This window comes from Haliotis asinina, chromosome 4 (assembly GCF_037392515.1).
Source record: "Haliotis asinina isolate JCU_RB_2024 chromosome 4, JCU_Hal_asi_v2, whole genome shotgun sequence".
Classification (NCBI taxonomy): domain Eukaryota; kingdom Metazoa; phylum Mollusca; class Gastropoda; order Lepetellida; family Haliotidae; genus Haliotis; species Haliotis asinina.
The window spans coordinates 49,923,981-49,943,875 of NC_090283.1; the positions used below are offsets into that span (position 1 = coordinate 49,923,981).

At 42.9% G+C, this 19,895-nt stretch overlaps 1 long non-coding RNA gene across 1 annotated transcript in view; it reads left to right on the forward strand.

The window, feature by feature from the left end:
* The first annotated feature begins 637 nt into the window (after nucleotides 1–637).
* LOC137281631 (uncharacterized) overlaps nucleotides 638–19,895 on the forward strand; it is a 254,568-nt gene continuing 235,310 nt past the window's right edge. Inside the window, exon 1 of the long non-coding RNA XR_010956752.1 lies at nucleotides 638–1,454. This is a non-coding gene — a long non-coding RNA (uncharacterized lncRNA). The remainder of the gene's footprint in view (nucleotides 1,455–19,895) is intronic.

Below are 19,895 nucleotides of genomic sequence, written 5' to 3' on the forward strand. Positions count from 1 at the left end.
TGACGTGCCTCTCTATCTAATAAGTTTATGGACATCTAGGTTTTTCGATGACGTATTTTATTCATCGAAAGGCAAACTTCATACTGCGGCTCTCTGTGGGTGATGGTGCGGATGGGTCGAGGCGACCACAAGTCAAGATTCTTTTCCATGGTTTTGTTAATGCTGCAAGCTGGAGTATATTGTATTATGTGACATCGGCATGCTGCGGGCTGAACTACCGGCTTTTCCCCTCGACAATTATCTACAATTCACTCGCAACATTCACGACAGCTTCTGTGAGACTGTCAGCTGAGTTTCGTAACGCTTTGCCTGCCTTGGTATTCTGTTTCAAACAACAACCGCACCATTTATCTTTACTGTAATAAAACCTCGAATCTGATAGTATTTCAAACCATACACAGATATCTTTGTTGAGTAGCAAGTCTGTAGGGACATTTATCACAAGCCTGCGAACAGCGATTGAAAGGCTCGGTTTGAATACGGACCATTGGCAAATCTGCACGCACTTTCCTAGCATTGTGTTTCCAGCCACCCAAAGTAAGGCCATAGAAATTGCACGGACAATTTGAAACTATGCCGTATTGAGCTTGCCGTTGGGTTGTTTTATTGTGATATGCTTTACACACAACAGGCCTTGTTTCAATCCGCGGAGACACATCTGGCACGGGAGACAACACCAGACTGTCTTTTTAACAATGCCATGGCGTTTTGGCCATTGTTGGTTTCTCTACTAACTAAGGAAGTAGTCGGAAGCTCGGCGCTTGCTGCGTCCCAGGATCAAACTGTACAGACTGAATGGCTCGGGGCTATTGTGATGCTTCGAGCACGCCGAGCCGCACAGGCCCCTCTGCATCAGTGGATGGCCGCGGCTAGGCTGTCGGTTGCTGAGCGTGGCAGCAAGCATTTCCGTGGCATCACTGGAGCCGCGCAGGCGCTACCTACACACGTCGAGCAGACGACACCTTCACGTGCCAAGCAGACGATAATTTGCACGTGCACGAGGATCATACCTTCCATGTGGATTACACAGATTGAATTGGGAGTGATATTGGAAGGACCGTGGATTTTATAACAGTTCGATGACGGGGATTGGAAACTTTAATATGAAAGTTGTGTGTGTTTTGCTTGTTTATTGAGTTTGAAGACATGAGCTAACTGTTTCTCATTTCTCGAACATCTGGTGCGTATGTGAAAGACGTTTGCGTTTCTTTTACTGCTTTACTGCTTCAATGATCACGGTGCTGTGTTTGAAACAGATGGATTTACGTTGGCACAGGGTTGGTGAGACTAAAGATTCTCCTGTCAGATGGATGACATTTAAGCTTAACTGTTGACCTTAAAAAAGAAAGTTGTGACATGGTGGAAGGTGATTTGAGGCCTTAATATGGCCTAACCTGGACCTAACTTCGGGATCTTCCATGAAGTTGACGAAGCATATAGATATTATGACCAGGGTGAGTACACTGTGTATGTCTTTATGAAACTATTTCGGTGATGTGCTGCATGACATGTCGTTACCCCAAACCTGTCTCGAAAGAACCGACAGGACGCTTTCCTCAAACATAAGTAATCGGTCCTGTAAGCAGAGTCAATGTTACAATTCGGAGTCTATGCATTGACGAATCACTGTCAACTAGTTTTGGTACCAGGTGTTGGCGACAAGGTACCGAGCCCCGCTGGTGACACGTCATTAACCTATGCATACTGGTGACACCTGTCATAAACACATGCAATGGCACTGTAAGAAAAATGTTGGAAAATCTGTAACTACTTTTAACGTTTTTCCCTAGGAAGTAAGTTTCGATACGGGGACACGTCAAGTATCACGAACACAGTCTCTGAAGAGTAGTTTCGTACACTGGTAGATCTACGTAGATGAGTTTATCGCAGTCTTCTATAAGGCCGCCGACCCATTATGTAAGTGTAGTAATGTAGTAAACTCAATAGACTTTAAAATGATCCACAACAGATTATGAAAGTAATTAGTGACTCAGTGGTCACCCTTTCCATATAAATGAAACAAATCTCTGCTAAAAGACGAATGGTGGCACCGTCCCGGTCGTGTGGAAGGTACGTGCTATTAACCAACATTAACCAGTGAAGATACATGGCGTTATAGAAAAGGGGAACCTTTATGGTCCTCCCTCGCAACAAACAGCTTCATCGTCAATTTGTCGCTCACAAGCTCCTCACCCAATAACAAACATCACGGACTAGGTGTGTCAAATTCTTTTTGTATAACTCATCTATTCACCTTGAAAGCGTTTGACCACCCATTGGCTAACGAATTATTGAAATGTACTATGAAATCCCTTCGTAAATATTATTTTATGGGCAAAGTTCTCGGTGTATTCTCGTTGTGAATATATAATACAGAAAGACTACATTAATTGTTTCGGAAATATATTCAGAATAGATCAAAACTGTTTTTCACCTTTCGATTTTTTTGGTATACTCAACACAAATACAAATGCAACAATTTGTCGCATATGCAATGACCACCTTTAAGTGATCGTTCCTATTTCCGAAATCCATTTAAAGGGAATTCCGACATAGCCTGCCGAACATGCAAAACATTACGGTGCTGTAGATGCAGGAGTTTATTGGCTGTGTGTTACTTCTGCCTAGAATGCACTTCGGAAGCTTTCAAGAGATATTGTAACTTAAAATCTAAATGCCATTTCGCTCCCATATCGCTCTCACGTGAGGCATTTACAATGATGGCTAAATGAGAATTTCGAGTAGGGGAGACGAATAAAGCAATCCTTGCCTCATATACTAATTGATCAGTACTATGAGAGGAAATCACATTGTACACTAGAGGGGTCGGGATGGGGGGTAGTGGCATTAGCGATAAATGCTGGCTTGCCATGGCTGTGTTATCGTGGCAAATTGATCATGGTATGAACTGCTATGCACTGTGTGTGTCAGGATTAATCATTTCTTGTACAGAGATGGAGAAGTAAACGGGGGTTATTTCCACGTGACATAACGGCCATAAAGCAGCACGGAAATGTGGCGTTCGTTGAGCGTGACAACGTTCTTTGAGCGTGACTAATAACGACACGATGCGGGTTGATAGAGTTATGACATGTCATTTAGACGATGAACACCGGGTGTTTAATGCCGTTTGGTGAATGGTGTATTTGTGATGTAGCTGTTGTTGATTATAAATTTTCAAGCAACTGAAATGCATACCAACTTCGGAGTGGAATTCTTGCGTGCTGACAGTGCTGTCATAGACTCACTCTTTCGTGACCGTGTCTCAGTACTGTTTCAAATATTTTTGTTTTAAGTGTTATGATGCTTTGAAAACAGTGTTATGTCGTTTGATTACCTGAGGGAAATCTGTTTTGATATCTTTCTTTAATATGTAAGTGACAACATAAGTCATAGGCTACTGGGGATTTATTGCATTGTACTGCCACTGATGTAATGGAACCTCATACCATTCACATGTGCCACCGCCTAAACCCACTCCTCATGTGTCCAAGGGTATGATGGTGTTTCAGGGAGATGTCTAACTTGTTGCCCCGTAACTGACTAAAGAAGATAGTAGCCCTGATATTGCTCGAATCTTTCTGATTGCGGCGTCAAACAGCATTCAATCGCCCATTCTTGTTGACAGGTTATTCAATTTTTTGGGTACATATCCACCCATTACAAATGTATATATTTATTGTTTAAATCGAATTGTGACAAGTCTGGAATAACATAATTTCCTTAACTTTTTTTCTTTTTTTTTTCATATCTTAAAATACAATAACTGAAGATTTTTGTCAAACTGACACTAAAGCATAAGGTCCCAGCTTCCAACAAATACCCGGGATATCCCGTTCTCGCTGGCCGTGTAATTCATCAGACACAGCAGCAGGGGGCAGACCATAGAACTGCACTACCAACGTTCTGTATGGACAAAAGCGGCTGTCGATAAGTTAAAAGGCCAGAAAATTATCAATACGAGACAACAGCATATCTGCGTTGTCCATGTCGACCTCATGGATTTGTGGTAATTGAGAATCAGATCAATTGCATAATGAAACTAGCCTTTGGTTCAGGACACAGAAAACAAGCATTTTGTGGAACCGGGAACGCTCCGCCTTTACCAGGAACGTTTCGTGACAGTTCGCAACTTGTCTTTTCCGAAAACGTCCGATTTCTGTCAACAAGCTGGTACAAGATACCGTCGGTGCCAAGCGTTCTGGTATTTGTTTTCCCTGCAAGTATTGATGTAGTTAATTACTCTGAAAGATGTCTTAAGAGGTTTCGAGTAATCGGTGTTATCGTTCTTTTGTATCGATTCAACGTGTTATCGTTGTGTCATTTGTGACTTTGTAGCGTTGGGGAAGAGTCACGACATCACGGGATTCAAGAAGTCAGAATTCAAAGGTTCACTTATTCGCTGGGTGGCGTTAATTCGGGAAAGGCGGTTTCGGACGTTTGGCATTTTACCGGACAGTGTACTTTATTGAGTATTGTCATTCTGCTATACATGTAATATAGTGTTATTTAGGATTGTTAGTTTTGTTTTGCCAGCTAAAAACATGATTCATAACCAATATTATGATTCTGGCGCGGACCATTGTTATAGTCTGGGTGACTTTTGGTCACGTCAGCAAACAGTGTAATTCACTCTCAGGAATATGCTTCAACATAACGGTATTTAGGATGATTATGATTCATTAAAAGGATTCAGTCATTTTGGGGTTCTTTAAAATCCCATAAAAGCAGTCAGTGTCAGTACGAAAATATCTCATACACGAGGGACAGTGATTTTAACGGAAAATATGTGTTCTCGAGAAAAGAATAATTACACTTCAGAATGTTGGTGGAAAAGATAAATTGTCTACCACAAAAATTACGTTGTTGCAACATGTTTTTTCATAAATAAAAATTGAAAAAAAGTTTTAAGCTGTATATATTCAATAGAAATGCCAGTCCCAGCCGAGCTGGCTGTTCCTCTAAAATACATTTACATATCGTCCGAATGTGAAATATATTTCCCAGGTAATGTGTCGCAAGTGTGCTGTGTAATGCGAAATGTTTATGTCAGAAAATTGTGAAATGCTAGATGGTTATGTTAGATGATAATTGGTTTCGTCCTCAATTATTAGCATAGGTAAGATTGTTGTTCAGTACTGGATTATCATGAAATATTATTGGAATATAGTATCGCTATGTCAAATGAGAGTTATTTAGTACATATTTTGGATATTATTGGAGTCCAGTTAATTTGTATTTTTGGTCAAATCGCAGTGGCTTTCAGCATTATTAAATAGGTGTTGCCTGATCTCAGTATGATAGTGACACATTATACTGGAATTCAGTATTATTTTGTCACATGTTAATGGTTTTCAGTATTACCATGTTAGGGAATGTCTGAGGACAGTATGATAATTTTATATAATATTGGTATTCAGTATTAATTTGTCAAATTGTATTGGCTTTCAGCACCGTGTCACATAATGCTGGACTTGAGTATTTGTTGTCAGATGAAAATATGATTCATCCAGCCTTTGTTCGTCAATAACTAAATTGTTTCATGCATGACCTTATTACTCTCCCGTTGAAGATACTGCAGTGTAATATTTTTACGGCAATATTGCACTAGTGTAATACCGCTTGACGTATGACGTCAAAATGGTTCAAAGTTGTGACGTCACGACGCTAATGCCGATGTCGCAATTTTACTTGCCCTTGCTTGACTCACGGAAAGCTGAGAGTCCTCACACTGTAGGCAGTTTCGCGGCAGTTTCTGTCAATTTATTTTGGCGAGTAATAAACAGAATACTAAAGTCGCCTCCGTGAAATATCATTTTTATTAAACTCGTTAAAGATTTAGTATCAAACGAGCGAAAGCGAGTTTGATACCAAATCATTAACTCGTTTAATAAAAATGGTATTACACGGAAGGTCGTTTAGTATCCTCCAGTTATTACTCACCCGTGGAAGAAACTGCAGTGATATTACACCCGTGTAATACCGCTAGACATATGACGTCACACTGGTTTACAGTTATGACGTCACAATACTAATACCTCTAACACAATGGTATTAGAACTTGCTTGACTCGCGGAAATCTGAGTCACACTGTCACACTGCAGACAGTTTCTATCAATTTTGTTGGTGTGCTCGCTTACGTGAAATTCATTTTTAGTAACTTGTGAAAAATTTAGCATCATACCAAATCATAAACTCGCTTAAAAAATAGTATCACTCGGAAGGTCATTTAGTATCCTCTATATAATAATAGGGTAAATTGCAAACAAGCGATGAACAGCTATTCGCCCTTCAACGTCACACCATTTCTACAAATGACCGAGCACGTGTATTGTCGTGGTAGAACAGCACAACTTGATTTCTTGATGATGTCGCATTGTTGGCTTAGCAATACGAAGATGCTTTAGGAAAAAAGTACTTTTATACGTCCAACTTTTCGGGCAGCGACCAGTATAATATGTTTGGAATCCTCGGAAACCGAAGCCATCACCTTGCAAACACATGAAACAGACTTTGTCTTCTTTGTGAAAAAGAGACATTAAACGATTCTATTGATTTTTCCGTTGTCTTTGGTTGATAGCAAGAGACTCAAAATGACTCAAAACACTGAATAAAATCTGCTGGTTCTCCATAAAAACAACGATAGTTTACAAGCATGGACCACTTCTGGTCAGGACTCAGTAGCCTTGAAGAACAGGGTGTGCTAGAAAAGTTACCATGCCGCAGAAGGTCCTCGGCTCAGCTCTTTCATGGAAGGTGCCAACTCCACAGGCGACTCGTCGATTGTCCATAGCCTAGTGGGTACAGCGTTCGCTTGTCACGCCGAAAAACAGATTCGATTACCCTTGGGTACGTGTGAAGCCCATTTCTCGTTTCCCCGCTGTGACATTGATGGAAAATTGCTAATTACGGCATAAACCTAATCTCCCCCCACTCACCCACGATCACCTACGTACTTCATCAACATTTTCACTTCTTGATTCGGTTTTTAGATTTCCCTCATCTTTGATCATCTTCGAGACTCCCGATTCCTATCCAGAAATACACAGCTCATGTCTTAATACCGACAAAGGAAGGAGCCTCATTTCTTAAAGTTGCCATCTTCACTATCGTTTAGTAACGTTGCCAGTTACCTCACGGCATTGAGCCAACCAGTTGTGTCCATTTCCATGGCAGAGATTACTCTTTTGGTTAGAGGTCACAAGTCCCATTCAGTACCAACCCACTCTCTCAGAGTTATGCACCTAATCTCCAGCACATACAGTCAGCACTCTAACCCACCCAGCCATCGTGGCGTCTACAAAAATAGAAGTCGGGCAACTGGATTTCTTGATCTCTTACTACTATGTACATTGGCTCCCACGACCCAAGGTTATGACGTTTAGACAGTGGTCAAATGTTTCACATGTTACATTTAGGATGAAACGTTCTCAGTTATAATGTACTAAGGGTGCACTGTGCTGGCGATGAGGTGCCTGACACTGAGAGAATGGATTCGATCTCCCGAATGGGACTTAACCCCCCCCCCCCCCCCCAAACGTACACGAACTACTTTCATTTACTTAACCTGAGAGAATGTAATTCAAAATACAATATGTGTTACACTTAAAAGCTCTCTAAACGGCCAAACAGCATTGTCTAGTCTTGGAGACGATGTCACCATTTGGTGTCGGAAGAAATATGTTGGCCTAGTGCCTGGTTCATCTGTAGCCTGTAAGTATGAAAATACACGATTTAGACGCCTTGACAACGATTTGTTACAGAGTTGTCCAAATATTATCAATCAGAAAGTTAAAAGATCTTAATTTAATGCGAAATGAGAGAGTTTAGATTCACGCCGCACTCAACATTATTGCAGCTATATGTCTGTAAATAATCACTTCTGGACCAGACAATCCATTGATCAACAGTATGAGCATCGATCTGTGCAGTTGGGATACGACGTCATGTGTCAACCAGGTCTGACCGCCCGATCCAGTTAGTCGCCTTTTGCTACAACCCTAGTCGAGATTGCGAAATGTGATTTCCGTTATTGATGTTCCACTCCTTGACACTGCTTAGATATTACTAACAACGGCGTACATCGGCGTTACAATGTCCCCTCGGTCATTAATATATTTTCACTTAGATGTTTCTACTTGTCACTAATCGGGGTTGGGGATCGTCCTTTGATAAAGCTAGACAACATGCTCTGAGGGTTTTCTGTCGCGCTTATCCGAGTGACTTAAAATCACTGAATATATAACTTACCAGCTAACCTATCTCTAACTAAAAGCAAAATGTAACTAAACGAAAACAATTTGTTGACTTCAGGGTTTACTTTCGCTGAATTACTGTTCTGATATGTCTCTTCTCCCTGAATGTTTTAATCTCATGTCTACATACATGAGCACACTTTTTGAGACTGAATTACTTCTTTACAACACGAAGAGAGAAGTTGTCAGTTTAAATACACAGGAAAATACAAAAGCACTTTTAAATGGAATCTTACTTTATAGTCACAGAATGCAAAACAGCAGATCATTTCCGTGCTTATGTTATATAGTATGCAACAAGACCTGACACCGCTTTCGTGGCGGTGTATTGGGATACACGCTCTATTAAGATAGCGGTTACTCAGTAGTTCCATACTTCGATCACGTCATAACTATGGATCCTGATGTTACCCTGCCTGGCGCTTGTTTCACATGCTGGAACAGACTGGTATATTCAGAGTCGATACGATACAGTAGGCATCACTGTGGCATCGTATCTCACTAGGCCTGCTCTGTGAAATCGCCGCATGTAAGCGAAACAAACTTTCAGGTAAAGAATAACCCCGTCTCACCCCTACTCGCCACAGTCGACCTTGCAGTTACAATGATAATTATATTTGTTCGCTTGATCAGAGACACAGGTAGCGATCAGTATCGACAATACGCCTCCCCACCCACGTGTTGTGTCGACATCAATTACTTGGCAATGAAATGCATGGCCAAGAACGTTTGGAATGAGATGTTTATTCTGAACAAATAACTATATTCGACTGGCTGCGCTCTGGGCCGTAAACCCACTTAAAATCCCCACTGTTGTCGCGTTAATAAGATCATTTTCAGTGTTGCAACTAATTGTGTACCGAGGTATTATTGCCGACAGATTCATGACGTGATCAAAAATACCGTCAACAAATTCCTCACAAATGGAATGTCGCTTTTTGTCATAATTTGAATAGCTGGTCACGTGATTAAGAGTTCAGTCATGCATAGCACCAAGCTAGGAGAACAAATACATTTCGCGATATGTTTTGAAAAGTTACCAATATCGCCACAAAAGGAAAGCAGCCCCCACTCACGCGAATATTGATTTGCAGTGTAGGAAAATGAAACCACTCTGGTTCTCTATCTTGCACCTATTGTTTAGGGTACAAACCGACTTTATTGTCTGTTTGTGTTATGGAAACTCTATGTCATAAACCTAAAGCCTCTTCTCACAAGCCTTTTCACCGCAACAATGGATGCTCGCCGTGACGGGTTCGTTGCATACGGGGCATAGATATCTGACTACAAAACGTCACAATAAAATTGTTTAGCTATCTACTGAACCATTGATGGGAGAACAATCAATGCGCCTTTACACTACAGTCTCACAATGTCCGTCCATCTATGCAGCTCGGGTCCATTATTTCAGCATCTATGAAATAAAAGCTAACTAGCTGGGTCTCGCTGTCAGAACAATTACATGACGTCACCTTCATAGAACAACGTGCGTTCACAATCACCGTCCTTCGGAAATTATTCTCAACAGCCTCTTGACAGACATGGTATCACAAAAGGATAGCAGGAAAATTAATATTGGCAACAATTTCTTAGATGGTCTTGATCGATATGAAATTGTATAGAAACTCGAAACGCTATGTTAACGTCAAGTGCAGAATACTTCACAGCTAGTGTCTCTCTACCTTTCGAATTTTCTTTCTTTTGAAATTCAAAACAGTATGACGTAAAGCACTTTACATGTGGTTGTTTAACAGTACGTCCGCGTCGTTGTACTGTGAATATGTGTACAGGAGTTCTGTATATAATGTGTAAACTTTAAAGATTTTCAGATGGAGAATATAGCTGTGAAGAAAACATTGTTTTCATAGTATTCGCTGACAAAGTTAGATAATATTGACTCTGAGAAACTTGGTTACTTTTCTGTACCTAAGGTTTTTTCTCGGATATTTTAAGCTTCAAAGACAAGTAATGCATACATGCGTTTTGTTTTAAAACATTCGATTGCCACAAAATGCTTGTCTTAAGAGGCGACTAACGGGATAGGGAGGTCAGGCTCGTTGACTTGGTTGACACATGTCATCGTATCCCAGTTGCGAAGATCGATGCTCATGCTGTTGAACACTGGACTGCCTGGACTAGACTCGGTTATTTAAATACCGCCATCATATCGGTAGAATGCTTCTGGGTGTAGCTAGACTCGCTTACTCATTGAACATTCGACACCAAATCATTTGGTAGGTTGTTTCGTTTTTTTATGTTTTATTAATAACTGATGTTTATTTTAATTGTGTCTCGGTCATCACATAAGTCTACCTTTACCCAATCTTTGTGATATGTATTTTATATGTGTGTGGTGTAGTGAGTGACCAAGGTTTTAGACCGCTTTTAGCAATATTTAAGCAACATCACGCTGAGGGATCTCACAAGATGTAGTCATGTAGAGATTCGAACCTGGGACTTCGTCGTAATGAGCGAAAGCTTCAATAACAAGGCTACCTTCTCCGCCCTGCGTATTTAGTGTACGATCTCTCGGTCTGTGAGAATTCATCATAGATGTTTTCAGCGTTTATTCCTAAACCGCATATGGTCATCGCACATTGATGTGACTAGAACTGCAACTATGACTGATTACTTATCTGTAATTAATCTATTGAAATGGGTTATCAACTTTTTGTTTTCGTGAATGTCAGGAATATGTCGCTTGATTACCATTCGTAGTTTGTTGTGTCTAACTTGTAAAGGTAATGCCTTGTGGTGCATCCACGATGAAAGTAGCGGCTTTCACTTTACTGGCAACAATCTAGTGATCAACATGATGAACATCAGTCGACACAGTGGGGATACGTTGGCAACCAGGTCGCCTGGTAGAGCGACAAGTTTTTTATAGAAGCTTCTAGTACAACTACGTCTACATTATACTGTACAATGAGAACAACTGCGTACCCCTCTTGTAGCCCGTGAACATCATAATATTCACCCTGTATATCCAGCCTTGACCTGCTTTGGGAAACTTGACCTCTGTTGTTGTTAGCTGATTATGTTTTTACACATTAAAGGCAGTATGCAGCAGAGAGGGTTCCGGTGATCCTGGCACATTCAGGCTTGCGAAACTCATCATCAGCTCAGGGCCCTTGCCCCCTCATCACCCAGCCCAGATTGGGAATGGAACCTCCCAGGAAACGCTGGCCAGTCGCACCCACCAAGAACTTTTCTGAGAATATGTAGACTCCCCAACACTGCAAATTTCTTCATTATCCCGCGTGTCAGAAGGGCTGTGCTCCCAGTGGAGAACCCGGACACTCTCCTGATCTGCGCTAAGAGATCAGGAGGTACCAAGCCACGGGCACCGCTAACAGAGGGGAGTCTGACAGTGTACTTGGGTGTAAGTGAGACATTTCAAAGGCGAGGTCTGCATATTTCGCATGCTTTCCTGAATCTTGCCAATCACATTCCTGTCAAAAGGAACAGAAAATGCAATGATTTAAATAAGGTTGTTGGCTTTTTCAAAAAGGACAACATCATGTTTGTTTGCTGGAATTCTTCTGAGGCTGTATATGGGCCTTATCCTCAGCAGCCTGAAAGCATCATTTTCTCCTGACGCCCTGGGCACGTTCAGGGTCGTACCATGGATCAGGGAGCCTATGTAGAGTATCCCTGCTTGGATGGAGTCAACGCCACAAACATGGCGATGAGGATCGTAAAGTCAAAGCGTCGTGCCATCGTGTCTTCAAGTGGATCAAGGACATCCACTGGCAAGGTGTTGGACAGTCTCTGTAAATTCATTACACTGTCGTCATTTCGTGTTAATAGTTTACTAAAGAATAGCATTGTGGCGATTTCGAGTGGGAAGTGCCTGGTCCTGAGCAACAGAAAAAGAAGCCCTCTTTCACATTTGAGAGCGACCGATTTCATCCAGGCGAAGGAGGCGTTTGGATTGTTGTTCCGTTCCACACACTGCATGTACACACAATGCAAGGGCTTCTCAGAAAGCATCTCGACATATGACCGACTCTGGGCAGACTTGGTGAAAGAATTCACAAGGTGTACTCCTGTCGCTGGTTGTTATTTTCATCGACGTTATTGCCATTGTCACTTCTGTTGTATTCAATACAACCAATAGCTTTGTACTGTTGCTCTATTATGTCGACAACTGTAGTACCTATGGTCACCCTAGCGCAGACATGTATAGTGAGTAGTATGGTCAATATAGAGAGACCGTGTGACTTCGATTTAGCAATTCACGTTCAATAGCCGTGAAATTTTGGTGAAATGAATTGGTCACATCGTAGTTAAAATATCCGCACAGTAGTCCACATCACCCATGACCCATCCCGCCGTGTTATTATGAATTATGCATCAAACGTGTGTTGGTGCACCACACCCTACACACTTATGACCTTGCACCCGAATTCCCTTCCCTCATGACCCCAAATATGAATCCCCTCCCCTCATGATCTCGCACCTGAATCCCCTCCCCTCATGATCTCGCACCTGAATCCCCTCCCCTCATGATCTCGCACCTGAATCCCCTCCCCTCATGATCTCGCAACTGAATCCCATCCCCTCATGATCTCGCACCTGAATCCCCTCCCCTCATGATCTCGCACCTGAATCCCCTCCCTCATGATCTCGCACCTGAATCCCCTCCCCTCATGATCTCGCACCTGAATCCCCTCGCCTCATGATCTCGCAACTGAATCCCCTCGCCTCATGATCTCGCACCTGAATCCCCTCCCCTCATGATCTCGCAACTGAATGCCCCCCATGATCTTGCATCTGATTCTTCTGCCTGCTATGAGTGCACACCTGCATTCCCTCCCCATCATATCCTCGCACCTGACTGTGCACCTGAATCCCATCCACCTCTTCACCTCGCACTTTAATCCCCTCCCTCATGATGCCGCACCTGAACCTCGTTCCCATTCATAATCTCGCACCTGAATCCCCTCCTCTCATGACCTCGCACCTGAATGCACCTTCATGATCTATCATCTGAATCCCCTCCCTGCTGTGGCTGCACACCTGTATTCCCTCCCCATCATAACCTCGCACCTATGTCCCCTCCACAATCTTGACTGCGCACCTGGATCCCATCCACCTCCTCACCTCGCACTTGAATCCCCCTCCGTTATGAAACGCATGTGAATCTCCTTCCCCATACTGACCTCGTACCTGAATCCCCTCCCCCATCATGACTGCGCACCTGAATTTCCACCACCACCTCCACACCTCCACACCACCACCACACACACACCTGACACACACCCCTTACAACTGCACGGATCCATTCCCCCCCCCCCCCCCCCTCGACCTCTCAACTGGATTCCTACCCTCATCTTGACGTCTTACCTAGGACCCTCATGTGTGTTTACTTCAAAGCATCCATTAGTCCGGTGGATGATGATGACGATGATGATGATGATGATGATGACGATGACGATCATTGTTACAATTACTGTAGTAAATGTAAGCGCAGTGCTCATGACGTTTGTGATAAAAAGCAACAATGATATTGTTGATATCAAACGTGATAGTGACTGTGATGATGATGATGATGATGATGATGATGATGATGATGATCCCCATGCTCATTGTAATTACAGCACTGATGAAATTGTAGTTATACAACAGTGATATTTATGTCATGTTCTAGATGATTTCACGGGGTTTAACAATACAAGGCAGATGCGAGACTGGCATTATTTGTAAGTGTCCTCCGCTCTTCTCAATGTATTTTTAACTGCGTAAAATCATCGTGTACGAAAGATATCGGTGTATGATCGGTGTCAATATGCCCGTTTTGTTGCCATTCAAACCATAAACCACAAAACTGGTTTTATAGCAAATATGTGCTCAAGAATTTGACGCCGAGCAGAGAACCTATTGCATAACCACTTATCTCTCCCAGCCGTCAATAATTGCTCTGCGCATGCGCATAATCAACGGAAGTATACACGTCGTTGTGTGGCCATGTTCCTCTTCTGACATTTGTTGCCGATCGCGCAGCGCGCCTCGATTTTCATGGCGCCAAAGAAATAGTGTGCGTTTTCCGCACGCGAAACGTGTCGTTTTCTATGCCTTGAGCTAACATCGACGACAAAGTCGCTTTTCTCAAATATTTGGCTTGCCGCTTTGCAAATATGTGCAGTATTCATTCGCTCATGCTTCAAATAACAGCGTAATGGAGCCAGCCTTTGTTACATTTTCCTTCCCAGTATCTTCCATTCAATCAGCCCGCTTATAGCAGCATAGAAAATTCAAGCACTTTGGAAAGATCCGAATTCCCCCTTTCAAACGTTTCAAACAGTAGCCATAATAGGGCAGGAGAGATATTTTACCCAAAGCATTCAAATCCACGATGATATTTTACGCGTTTGAATAGAGGGGCATGAAAGAGACTTTAGGCTGAATAAAGCCCGTGATAGCGGGTCGGGCCCAGCTTGGAGTACATTTCCTCTCAATACACCGATTCTTTATCATGGCGACGATGGACAAAGAAGATATTTATCATCCCCAGCCCTTGGTTCTCACAGCCTCAGTAGCAGCTCCGATCTGCACATATTTCATTTCTGCAAACGTGACGACTCTTTTCAAAGTTTCAGATAAAGCTGAAAAGACCATTTCTATGGTTCTTTGAGATCTGCCAAAGCCTTGATGAAACTCGGTCATCCCTACGTCGGCTCTCATTCTTGTAGCTTGGAAGCGATTATCACTGAGTGACAGACCTAACATTGTAACGAAGCTTTCCATTAAAATCCCCATAGTCTCCTCGCGATTCATCTCTCGAGTTGCACGTGCTATTGTGTTCTGATTCAATATCATTTCCTCTGTATCTTCCTCGCCAGAACTATACAAAACAGGCAAATCTGTAGCTGGCTTATGGAAAGTCGTAACCTAGCTTGCCATGTACAAAACGTTGAGATCTTGAGCCGTTTCTTAGAAGTCGGTGTGTGGCTTGGTCGATGCAAAATATGAAGGAGTAATTGTATTGGCTTGGGATGGTAAAACGCTGGTCGAGCTTGAACGGGAGGGTATGTAAATGTATTATGGAACCAAAGTAAACTGAGGAGAGCTCTGTTTGTCCAAATTGACACAATGACCCTGTGGATGTTGTGATAAATATTGGTTGACATTTTAATCTGAAAATGTCAGCGAAGCTGCTTTTATAGTCTTAGTTATGGACTGCTTATAAATATTACGCATGAAGAAACCGAACTTATACCAATTTCTGAAAATCCAAGACTACGTGTTCGGTGCTGACAAACCTAGACGCATGAAGAAACCGAACTTATACCAATTTCTGAAAATCCAAGACTACGTGTTCGGTGCTGACAAACCTAGACGCATGAAGAAACCGAACTTATACCAATTTCTGAAAATCCAAGACTACGTGTTCGGTGCTGACAAACCTAGACGCATGATCAAAGCGAACATGGGATTCGAACCCATGAATCGGCCGCGAACAGCATTGGCGTTATATTCCAGCTATATTGCCGCGATATGTAAACTGATGTCGGACCAGAATTTCGTGTGATGGACATCATGACCAGAGATCTACTCATGATATGATGAGATGCACCAACCACGTCTTGCATTTTCTCAGTTGCCCAGTCAGTCTATCAGCGTCCTAAGCACCTAGTCTCTTAACCTCCTAAGTATCTTGTCTCTCAGCCTCCCAGTCACCTAGTCTCTCAGCCTCCCAGTCATCTTTTCTCTCAGCCTCCCAGTCACCTAGTCTCTGAGACTCCTAGTCACCTAGTCTCGCAGCCTCCCAGTCACCTAGTCTCTGAGACTCCTAGTCACCTAGTCCCTCAGCCTCCCATTCTCCTAGTTTCTCCGCCTCCCAGTCACTTAGTATCCTAGTCTCCCAATCATCTAGTCTGTCAGACTCCACGACATCTAGTCTGTTAGTTTCACCTAATCTCTTAGTCTCTTTATCATCTAGTCTCTCAGACCTACAGTAATCAACGGATCCCATTAGTCGCCTCGTATGATCTGCATGGGGTGTTGAAGACCGATTCAATCCCGGATCTTCACGAGAGTACAATTAAGGGCATGACAACGGAGTTGTCGTTTTTGGCCGGTTGGCATTCATTTGCAACATTTTACATGTTTTTGTATAATGTGGCTAGGGATCAAACCAAATACCTTCGGGAACACACATTTTTCTCCTTAGTGAGTGAGTTTAGTTTTATTCCGCTTTTACCAATATTTCAAAATGGGTTTGACACATTGTACCCTTGTGGGAAATCGAACCCGGATCTTCCGTGTGATGCGCGAACGTTTTCACCACAATGTTACCCCTCCGCCCATGATCATTTTCATCAATATCAGTAAGTAATGCCAGACTGCTCTCGTTCTGTCTCAGCTGAAATACTGTAATGAAGATGTGACAGGAGCTGTACATCTTTCAGTGAACACGAACACAGACTTGCATTTTTGTCCAAATGTGAATGTAAACATTTCATGTTAGGTTGTGACATGTAGCAACGGCTTAATCACATACAGCTCAACTGTCAATGGGTGTATGTTCAGTTTTGCAAACAGTCAGAAGATCGTCCTAATCATGTTCCCATCGGTAAGCAAACGATGGACGTCACAGTGGCGTAAATTATCTACCGTCGTGTACACTTGCCGTAGAGAAGAGAAGTGTTTGATCAGGGGCGACCCACCCTCTCATGTTATGTCTCGTTGGTGTTACAAGATGATCCTAAACCTCCCTGTACATTATTTCATTCCTCTTGCTTCCCGATCTTCTCGTCTCACGGTCTTCCGGTCTCGCAGCCTCGAAGTCCTGTATTCTGTCTCCCAGTCATCTAGTCTCTCTGCTTCCAAGCATGTAGTCTCTCAGTTTCCCAGTCATCTGATCTCTCAACCTCCCAGACATCTAGTCTCTCATCCACCCAGTCATCTAGTCTAACGAGTCATGCATGAGTCTCCTACCCTTCCAGCTGTTTAGTCTATCGGTCTGGTAGTCCCAAGTCTCTTAGCCTCTCAGTCCTCGAGTTTCCCAGCCTCAGACCTATGTTATCTCCATCCTCCAAACTATTTAGTCCATCGGCCTGGTAGACTCATGTCTCTCTCATTCCTCTCGTTTCCCAGCCTCAGTCCCATCTTGTCTCGATCCTCCAAACTATTTAGTCTATCGGCCTGGTAGACTCATGTCTCTCTCATTCCTCTCGTTTCCCAGCCTCAGACCCATCCTGTCTCCATCCTCCAAACTATTTAGTCTATCGGCCTGGTACTCATGTCTCTCTCATTCCTCTAGTTTCCCAGCCTCAGACCCATCCTGTCTCCATCCTCCAAACTATATAGTCTATCGGCCTGGTAGACTCATGTCTCTCTCATTCCTCTAGTTTCCCAGCCTCAGACCCATCCTGTCTCCATCCTCCTAACTATTTAGTCTATCGACCTGGTAGACTCATGTCTCTCTAATTCCTCTCGTTTCCTAGCCTCAGACCTATGTTTCTCCATCCTCCAAACTGTTTAGTCTATCGGCCTGGTAGACTCATGTCTCTCTCATTCATCTCGTTTCCCAGCCTCAGACCCATCTTGTCTCGATCCTCCAAACTGTTTAGTCTATCGGCCTGGTATAGTCATGTCTCTCTCATTCCTCTAGTTTCCCAGCCTCAGACCTATGTTGTCTCGATTCTCCAAACTGTTTAGTCTATCGGCCTGGTATACTCATGTCTCTCTCATTCCTCTAGTTTCCCAGCCTCAGACCCATCTTGCCTCCATCCTCCAAACTATTTAGTCTATCGGCCTGGTAGTCATTCTATCTTCTTGCCTGATGATCGGTCAGCCTATTTACTCAGCCTTCCAGTCGTCTTGTCACCCTGCCTTTGGATCTTGCAATGTCCTTATCCTAAATTCTTGAAGCTACTCACTTCGGCGTCTGGATCGTTTTAAGTTCCCTGTCTAGTCGTCTCTCGGTTTCCCAAATTATCAGTATTTTATCTATCTGTCGTATGGTCGCTCAGATTCAGACTGTTCCCATATAACAGTTTGGTAGTCTTCAGTCTCCAGTCTCGGTCTCCAGTCTGCAAGTCTTTAAGTCACATAGTTTTCCAGTATTCTAACTTACCAATCCTGTCATCTTAACGCCTTGTTTCCTTGTCTATCATTCTTGAGTCATTCAGTATTCCCGTTGAAATTATTCACATTCCCCGTGTAACAGTTTGCTGGTCTCCAGTAACCACTCTTCAGGTTTTTAACTCGCCATTTGTCCGTTTTCTGACTTGCCAGACTCCAATCCTCTCAGTATAATATTAATATTTCGTTAGTCTATGAGTCTTCTCTTATCACAGTCTCTCAGTACTCTAATCTACCAGACTCAGACCTTCCCCTCCTTCCAGCTGTTACAACTCGCCTGCTAATGTGAGCATCACCCTACGTTGTACAATGACTCGCAACCACTCACTTCAAGAAGCCAAATATGCATCGGATGGTGTGTTATTATGTCACTTATAAAGTGAGTGAGCTTAGTTTTATGCCGCACTCGACAACATTTTATATATATGGGTGCGGTCTGTAAATAATCGAGCGTGGACCAGACGAACCAGCGATCAATAGCGTGAGCATCGATCTTCGCAAATGGGAATCAATGACATGTCTCAGTCAAGTCATGTAGCCTGATCACTCTATCCCGTCAGTCGCCTCTTACGACAAACATGGTCGCCTTTCGTGGCAAAACTGGGTTATTGAAGACCTATTCTACCCCTGGGTCTTCACGGGTCTCGGAATGATAGAGTAGACAATAGAAATCAAATGTATGTTGGTATCATAGTGTAGCCTGTCTATGTCGAGGCTCGCATTAGTCTTCAGAAAACAAGGCTACGCAAGGAATGACTAACGTATTCGAATGGTTAGGTTTGGGTTGACGCGATCGTATCCCATTTGCTAACATCGATGCTCATGATATCAACCCTCGATTGTCTGGTTCAGATCGCTTCACAACTGCGAATATCGAAGCTCATAAATTCAAAACCTGGATTTTCTGGTCCATATAGTATCCCATCTGCAAACATCGATGCTCATGAATTCAAACCCTAAGATGTCTGGTTCAGATCGCATCCCAACTTCAAATATCGATGATCGTGAATTCAAACTCTGGATTGTCTGGTTCAGACGGTATCGATCCCACCTTCGAACATCGGTGCATGTGAATTCATACTCTGGATTGTCTGATCCAGATCGTAATCCAGCTTCGAACATTGATGCTCACTATATCAAACCTGGATCGTCAGGAACACGTCACAATATTGCAGACTGTGGCGTTAAACAACAGCAACAGTAACAACAGATGCCTCTGTGGAGGGGAAGGCATCCACAGCTGCGGTAACACTACACCCATTTCATCCAGCAAGCAAATAATGCACAGACATTTATCTCCATAACTCGCGTTTTCTTAGATTCAGTGTTCTTCCATGTCACGCTTCATTATGCGTCGATGAATATCCCGTAGCGCAAACTGGCCAAAGTAATTGTAGCAACTCAACAATACAACAGTATGCGATTTTATCTATTCTGGCTTGTAAACAAAGACTGCGTCTACGGACAACTTGCCGTGCTATAAACAACGCTATTGTGTGCTATTGAGCTTTTGTTCAGCACAACAATGAGTTGAAATTCTTCATATGT